Genomic DNA, 9,179 nt, shown 5'->3' on the forward strand with positions numbered 1-9,179 from the left:
GATGCACACGCACCCACACATACCCTAGGCTCATCCACAGAGGGGTGGCTTCACGCCTATTACTCAGCACTTCCTTAGCTCATCTAAAAACAGAAAGACAAATATATGTGATACCGCTTATATGTGGAATCTAAACAAAAATAGATACAAATGAACTTAAGAAACAGAAGTAGACCCACAGACATATAGGAAACAAACTTATGGTTACCAAAGCAGAAGGGCAGGGGGTGGGATACATTGGGAGACTGTATTAACAGATACACACTACCTACCATACATAAAATAGATAACCAGCAAGGACCTACTGTATAGCACAGGGAACAACGCTGAATATTTTGTAATAACCTATACATGAAAAAAACCTGAAGAAGGTTTTGTGTGTGTGTGTGTGTGTGTGACTGAATCACTGGGCTGTACACCTGAAGCTAACACAACATTGTAAATCTAAAAAAAGCCATATAATCTATAAAAACGGTAATATATAATCTAAATATATAATCTAATTATGATATAATCTAAATATATAATACATATTTAATATATATGATACATAATATAAATATGTAATCTGATTATATAATTAATCTATATATGATATATACTATAATATAAATATATAATCTATATAATCTAATTATATAATATATAATCTAAAAGGCCATATAATCTATAAAAACTATAATCTAAAAAAAGATAGAATCAAAAAATCTTTTCTTGCTGAAAATAGATAATGAATAACAAACAACAGTCTCTCTCTCAGGCTATTTGTATGTTTTAAGAACTAACCAGTCTCTCCCAGGTTCTCTGCTGGAGCCACCTGAAAGCCGGCCTTGAGTGGGGCCTGAGGGAAGCCCTAAATAGAGGCCGGTGCTTCCAGAGGGGTCCAGACAGCCTTCAGCATCTCCGCGCATCTGTGGGCGGTCTGCCAGGCCTGGAGGACACCCGTCCTTTGTGGCATGGCAGCTCCCGCCAGCCTCTCGGTGGGTGGACTCTGGGTCCCCGTCCCAGGAGTCAGGGTGCTGACTGCCAAGCTGGGCCCGCTGGGTACTTGGCAGCAAGCCGCCACCCACAGCTGCAGGGATTCAGAAGACAGAAGCCAAGCCAGAGAGACGAGTGTGGTGACACGGTGACAAAGTCCAGAGCTACAGCACAGCCCTGTCCCTGAAGAAGCTGTAGGGCCCTCCTCACCCCCACTCGGGGTGCAGCATCAGTGAGAGTTTGCTTCTGCTTGGGGTGCAGTGAGAAGAGCAGATTGAAGGGCTTCACTGGAAACCTGCCCTGGGGAGAGGTCAAATTCGGGAACATGGAGCTATGAATGATGCCTTTGGTCCTGAACTTGTTCCCCATCTGTGGGCCCCCAGTACCTAAGTGTTAGTTGCTCAGTTGACTCTTTGCAACCCCATGGACTGTAACCTGCCAGGCTCCTCTGTCCATGGGATTCTCCAGGCAAGAACACTGGAGTGGCTTGCCGTGCCCTGCTCTAGGGCATCTTCCTGACCCAGGGATCAAACCCTGGGTCTCCTGCATTGCGGGCAGATTCTTTACCGTCTCAGCCACCACGGAAGCCCCAGTACCTAAGAGGCACAAGCAAGTGTGACATTTTAATTATTTCAGATTTAAAATATGTTCTCCTCTGCCTGCCTCCAAAATAATTTGAAAGGCTACAGAATTCACCACTAATGTGTATGAATTAATTCATAATTAGATGAAAACTTGTGAGCAGAGTACCAGCAGGCCCCACGCATGAGGTGATGGCCACAAGTGAGCGGGGAGCACGCCTCCACATAGCACGCAGCTGAGGCCCCACCCTTACCTTCCACACTGCCGCCCTGATAGCTGGGATACCCGGCCAAGCAGTGGTGACCCAACCAGGAGATGGGGGGTGGCATCCACCTAGGCACCTAGCCACTCACCTGCTGACTCTTACTGGAGAGAAAGAAGAACAGAGATATCTTGCCTTTTTTAAATTTTAAAAAGAATTTAAAATCAATAACCATTGCACGTGGTCCAAAATGTCAAAGATTCAAACCAACGTGTAGAGAAGACTTCCTCTCAGCCTAACCCCCAAACCCTCTAGAGGCAACCATCATCTTCAGAGTCCTTCATGTAGAGAAGACTCCATCTCAGCCTGACCCCCAGAACCCTCCTGGAGGCAACCATGGAACCCTCCTCCACCCATGGAATTTTCTAGGCAAGAGTACTGGAGTGGGTTGCCATTTCCTTCTCCAGGGGATCTTCCCAACCCAGGGATTGAACCCAGGTCTCCCACATTGTGGGCAGACGCTTTACCATCTGAGCCACCAGGGAATCGCTCCAGGGAGAACACTGTGCTACTTTTTATGTAACTAATTGCAGAATATTAGACGTTTGGGTCGTGTCCCATCTTTGGCAAATGCAGATGATGTTACCTAAATGAACTTACAGGTACACGTGACTTATATGTGTGTAAGAATTTCTGTACATGAATTCTCAGATGGCAAGTTCCCAGGTAAAGGGGATAAATGCACTTACAGTTTTGATATATGTTGCAAAATCACTGTCCACCAAAGCTGTACTATTCTACAAATTACTAGAACGATTAAAAGTGCCTGTTTTCAAACATCTTTTTGAATATAGCATGAGATTAAAGTTAGACCATCGGAAAGATGAAAATGATATCTTGGTGTAAATGTGAGTTGCATTTCTCTTTCCGTGAATGGTGCTGAGTGTTTCTTCCAGTGCTCAGGGCCCCTGGGGTTCCCATTCCTGTGTCTTGTCAGTTCACCTCCTTTACCCCCTTTTTCTCTATTTTGACCCCATATTATAGCCCACCAGGTTCCTCTGTCCATGGAATTTTCCAGGCAAGAATACCAGAGTGGGTTGCCAGGGGAAGATCCAGGGGATCTTCCCAAGCCAGGGATTGAACTCCCATCTCTTATATCTTCTGCATTGCCTGGCAGATTTTTTTTTACCACTGAGCCACCAGGGAAGCCCTTCTCTGTTTGACTGTTGGTCATTTATTGATTTAGAAGAGTATTTATATATTAGGGATATTTGCACTTTTTCAATAGTGTTTATCAGTTTGACATTTGCATTTTGAGTACGTCTGTGGTAGGTTTGGCCATGCAGAGAAAACTTGATTTTTATGTAGTTATTTTCATCAAATTTTCTCTTTTTGGTTTTGTAATTGTTGTTTATGTTCATAGAAGTATTCCTCCCTCTGAAGTGAAAAATTATTTTCTTTCAGTACTTTTATGGTTTCATATTTTTACATGTAACTATTGGAGAAGGAAATGGCAACCCACTCCTGTGTTCTTGCCTGGAGAATCCCAGGGATGGGGGAGCCTGGTGGGCTGCCGTCTATGGGGTCTCACAGAGTCGGACACGACTGAAGCGACTTAGCAGCAGCAGCAGCATTTGATCTATATGGGCTTCCCAGGTAGATCAGTGGTAAAGAATCCACCTGCCAAGGAAGGAGATGCAGGTTTGATCCTTGGGTTGAGAAGATCTCCTGGAAAAGGAAATGGCAACCCACACCAGTATTCTTGTTTGGGAAATCCCATGGACAGAGAAGCCTGGCAGGTTAAAGTTCATGAGGTTCCCAAAAAAGTCAGACATACTTAGCGACTAAACAACAACAGAATCTGATCTCTGTAACTTTTAGTTGGGTATGTAATTATGGTATGGATTCACCTTGTACTGAACGCTACACCATGTGCCCAACACACAGCGAGGTCAAGCCAAAATGTCAGTTTCGAGCACAGAAGGCTTCATAGCAGGGCCAGGAAAAGAAAACGGCTGGCTCATGTCCAGAAAACCCAAACTCCCTGAAGGGTTTCAGCAAAGAACTTTTAAAGGCCAGATGAGGGCAGGGCATGGTAGGTTGTTGCAAACTTCTTGGTACAGGAATCCTTTGTTCTTGCAGCTGTCCTTGTAGGTCAGGTCATGATGTTCCTATAAACCTCAACAACTCAAATGTTATTCTCTATTCTGCAACTTTTTATCTCTATGTGAATGGAAAAGTGTTATACCCCTAAAGGTCAGAGCTTTAAGAAAGGGCTATCCTGTATATTTCAGGCTGTAGGCAACATTCTTAACTCAAAGCAAAGGCTACAGAACACAAAGGTTAAAGTAAAAGACACAGATTAAATGAGTCATATTTGTTCTTCCCTCTTACCTTTTTCTCCAGATGGCTGCTCTGTAGTCCCAACACTACTCCTGAATCGCCCACTTTCCCCACTGGCTTCGCTTGCCTCTGGCTCTCTCTGGACTTCCCACCCTGAGGAGCAGAGATGCTTGCTTGTAAGTGAGCAACAGGTAACCCACAGGCTCAGAAGCCCAGAACCGGACATACCCCAGAGGCCATCCCTTTTAATCTATGGCTTAAAATACAAAGAAACTGCTCCTTGCTTTAGAAGATGCAAACTTTTCTGTTTGTTTACCTTCCCATCCTGTCACATTTTAAGCCTTCCAACATCGCGCTGCCCTCACCCTACAGGCCCGCCACCATGGTTTGACGGTGAGCATTCATGCCACTGGCCCTGTGTGAAAGGTTCAGGACTGGCTAGACTCCGTGACGTCAGCAGGAATGGGTCTTAGTCACTCCGTCTCTCTGCTTTGTCTCACTCTTAGCCTCCCTACCCCCAAAGGTGCCATGAATTGGCTGCCAGCGGTCCAGCCCACAGCCTGATGTGGGCTTAGCAGCCCAGGTAGCAGATGGTGAGGAATGTCAGGGACTGAACCAGCTGCACACCCTGGACTGATCACTGGGACTGGATCTTGGAATGTACTGGTATTGGTTCCAGGTCACATGTTCAGATTTTGAATCAGGCAACCCATCTAAATAATGTGGGACTTTGGGGAAAGTAAGTTAAAAATAGCTGACCCAGTTGAGAGCTCCCTTCCTTCTCCTATGATACATGAATGAGAAAGCAGGAGCCCCCTGCAGCTGTCTTGTGGCCTTGAGGACAGAAGCTAGTACTATGATGGTGGAGCAGAAGGACAAGAAGAAACAAGCCCTTCTATGGGTATATCTAATTAGGGGCCCAGACATTTTTATTTATTTATTTTAAATTGAGGTATAGTTGATTTACAGTGATTCAGATGTACAGCAAAGTGATCCAGCTATGCTTTCCCATTGCAGGGTATTTCAAGGTATTGAATATAGTTCCCTGTCCTAAATAGTAGGCCCTTATTGCTTATCTGGACTGCAAGGAGATCCAACCAGTCCGTTCTAAAGGAGATCAGCCCTGGGTGTTCTTTGAAAGGAATGATGCTAAAGCTGAAACTCCAGTACTTTGGCCACCTCGTGCAAAGAGTTGACTCATTGGAAAAGATTCTGATGCTGGGAGGGATTGGGGGCAGAAGGAGAAGGGGACGACAGAGGATGAGATGGCTGGATGGCATCACCGACTCAATGGATGTGAGTTTGAGTGAACTCCGGGAGTTGGTGATGGACAGAGAGGCCTGGCGTGCTGAGATTCATGGGGTCACAAAGAGTCGGACACGACTGAGTGACTGAATTGAACTGAACTGATTGCTTATCTGTTTTACATATAGCAGTGTATCCCAAGTTCCTAGTTTATCCCTCCTCCTTTCTATGTCTGTAAGTTTATTTCTGTTTTGTAAGTAAGTTCATTTGTATTATTTTTTAGATTCTGCATATGAATGCATGAAATGATATTTGTCTTTGACCTGCTTCACTTAGTACGGCAATCTCTAGATCCATCTATGCTGCTGCAACTGGCAAAATGTCGTTCTTTTTTACGGCTGATTAGCGTTCCATAGTGTGCATGTACCACATCTCTTTATCCGTTCATCCACTGATGGACATTTAGGTTGCTTCCATGTCTTGGCTACTGTAAATAGTACTGCTACATACACTGAAGGACATGTATCTTTTTGAATTAGAGTTTTCTCCAGATACATGTCCAGGAATGGGATTGCTGGGTTACATGGTAACTCTATTTTTAGTTTTCTGAGGAACCTCCAGAGGCTTCCCTGGTGGCTTAGTCTGTAAAGAATCCGCCTACAATGCAAAAGACTTGTGTTTGATCTCTGGCTTGGGAGAAGGAAATGGCAACCAACTCCAGTATTCTTGCCTGGGAAAATCCCATGGACAGAGGAGCCTGGCGGGCTGCAGTCCGTGGACTTGTAAGAGTTGGACACAACTTAGCAAGTAAACCAACATACTGTTTTCCATAGTGGCCACCAATTTACGCTTCCAACAACAGTGGAGGAGGGTTCCCTTTTCTCCACAACCTCACCAACATCTATTATTTATAACCTTTTTAATGATGGCCATTCTGACCCGTGTGAAGTGGTTCGTAACTGTAGGTTTGATTTGCATTTCTATAATAATTAGTGATGTTGAACATGTTTTCTTGTGTCTTTTGGCCATCAATGTGTTTTCTTTGGAGAAACCTTGGATGGAGAGTGGATTCCGGGTGCCATAATCGCTTGCCTCCAATACTTACCATGACCGTTGTGGTCAGTGATGTATGTTCCTTGTTGATGATTAATCGACTCCCACTTGGAAACCTATGATGCAGCCTCCACTCCTGGGGTTAGGTCTGATCTGTATCATTGGGTTACCTCCTTTTTTTTAACCCAGTTTTTGCAGATCTAATCTACTAAGGAACTGTTTGAATTTTACTCAACCAAGTGATTTCTGGTCTAGTTTTATCTCTGCTATGAGATGTCACAGAGCAGCAGGGTGGAAGAAATGAATCTAACCTTCATTCCTATATGAAATAGATGATTCCTGAGAATGATGTTAGTCATCCCCTCTGGCATACTATTAGTCTGTTGATAATTACGCTGACCATCCTCTTTGTTCCATAATTAATACTTTTATGGGTTTCCATCTTAAAGAGAAAAAAAACTTTATCAAATCCAAATCCCCAGAAAAGGTGGGTCCATACCTGCTCTCTTGGGCCAAGATGGGACTCTTCCTCAAGGGCCCAAGTGTGGTTTCAAGCCCCTTAGGACTCACAGTCCTACTCTGCCCGGGATGGTCAGTCATTGGGAGGCAAGGGACATGCTGTTCCAGAGGGCAAAATTGGGGCACAGGGTTTCCCTGGTGGCTCAGTGGTAAAGAATCTGCCTGCCAGTGCAGGAGACCATCCCTGGTCCGGGAAGATCCCACATGCCGCAGAGCAGCTCAGCCCATGCTCTAGAGCTGGGGAACTGCAGCTGCTGAGGCCCAAGCACCTAGAGGCCACGCTCTGCAACAAGAGAGGCCAGTGCAATGGGAAGCCCGAGCGCCGCAACTAGAGAAGAGCCCCAGCTCTCAACCACTGTAGAAAGCCTGCGCAGGAGAGAGGAAAAGACAGCCCAGGGCAGCCAGAAATAGATAAATATAACAGAAATAAAGAGAAGCAGGGCACGCCCCGGTGTGACATCCCTCTAATTGTGCAGGCAGATGTTACAGCCCCACATGACCTTCCGTCTTGCAGACTGCACGTCGTCTCCAGCTGTTTCACGTCATTCAGGGTTTCCAGCAATCTAAACTCACCAGCTGACATTGTCAGGGCACAATATATGACATTTTGTTTCATTTTAACTTCGTTTGGTTTCAATACCATTTTTGTCCCTATAGCTTTTGTCTTTACTTTAAAAAAAGTCACCTATAAAGCTCATTACCTAGAGATGACTACAAGAAAGAAGAAACAAAATGTTAACTATTTTTTTCTGTATATAAAAAGTATATATGTATTTTACTTTACAATATTAGGACCATAATATCTCCAGCAGTTTACATTAGGAAATAGTCTTGTATAATATGCTTAATGTCTGTGCAATAGCTCACCTTACAAATATATCATGATTTATTTAGCCATACCCTGCTGCTGCTGCTGCTGCTGCTGCTGCTAAGTCGCTTCAGTCGTGTCTGACTCTGTGTGACCCCATAGACGGCAGCCCACCAGGCTCCCCCATCCCTGGGATTCTCCAGGCAAGAACACTGGAGTGGGTTGCCATTTCCTTCTCCAATGCATGAAAGTGAAAAGTGAAAGTGAAGTCGCTCAGTCGTGTCCAACTCTTAGCGACCCCATAGACCGCAGCCTACCAGGCTCCTCTGCCCCTGGGATTTTCCAGGCAAGAATACTGGAGTGGGTTGCCATACCCTGCTGGCTTGCTGCTAAATTAGAAAAAAATTCCTTGAAGTCTCACCGCTGGGTGAGAGTAATTTCAGTCAATCCTCTTGACAACCCTGTCAGACAAGAATTATGATTATTTCAGTTTATAGCTTGGAAGGCTAAGTAAACTGCTCAAAGACACCAGCCAGTGAGTGCTGAGGGGAGAATCTAATTAGCACCCCTGCTGATACCGTTGCCTTGTCTCTGGATCCTTGTATATGATGGTGCTGATTTAGTTGCTAAGTCGTTTACCACTCTTCTGACCCCATGGACAGTAACCCTCCAGGCTCCTCTGTCCATTGATTTCCCAAGCAAGAACTGGAGTGGGTTACCCTTTCCTCCTCCAGGAGATCATCCCTACCCAGGGATCAAATCTGAGTCTCCTGCACCGCACAGGGACTCTTCACCACTGAACCACCAGAAAAGTCTACCCTTGTATATACCGTCATTTATTTTTGCCATCTTGAAAGAGAAATGTTACCTTACTGTTTTTATTTGCATTTATTTGGTTGTTGGCAAATCTGAGCGTCTTTTAAATTCTCATAGATCATTGGCATTTACTTTCCTTTAAAATCTTTGCTTGTATTTTTTAGTCTGTTTTTCTTAGTCTTATCCTTTGCACACACATGGGCTTCTCAGGGGGCTCAGTGGTAAAGGATATGCTTGCCACTGCAACAGATGCAGGAGACATGGATTTGATCCCTGGCGAAGGAAATGGCAAGCCACTCCAGTATTCTTGCCTGGGAAACCCCACAGACAGAGGAGCCTGGCGGGCTATAGTCCATGGAGATGCACAGAGCTGGACAACACTTAGCAGTGAGCCCTCGAACATGCGTGTATGTCCATAAACACATACACACAATTACTCACTCTCTGATACATATGTTCCCAGTCATTTTCTTGTCTTTTAATTTTATTATGTGATTTAAGACCCTGACGTTTAAAAATTTTTATGTCTACCGATATGTTCCTTTATGATCATTCCCAGGAATTTTATCTTTAGGGTATTTTCACACCTCTCAGATGCAGATAAATATTTATTCTTATTTTCTTAGCGGTACA

Source organism: Oryx dammah, unplaced genomic scaffold, assembly GCF_014754425.2.
Source record: "Oryx dammah isolate SB20612 unplaced genomic scaffold, SCBI_Odam_1.1 HiC_scaffold_25, whole genome shotgun sequence".
Lineage (NCBI taxonomy): Eukaryota > Metazoa > Chordata > Mammalia > Artiodactyla > Bovidae > Oryx > Oryx dammah.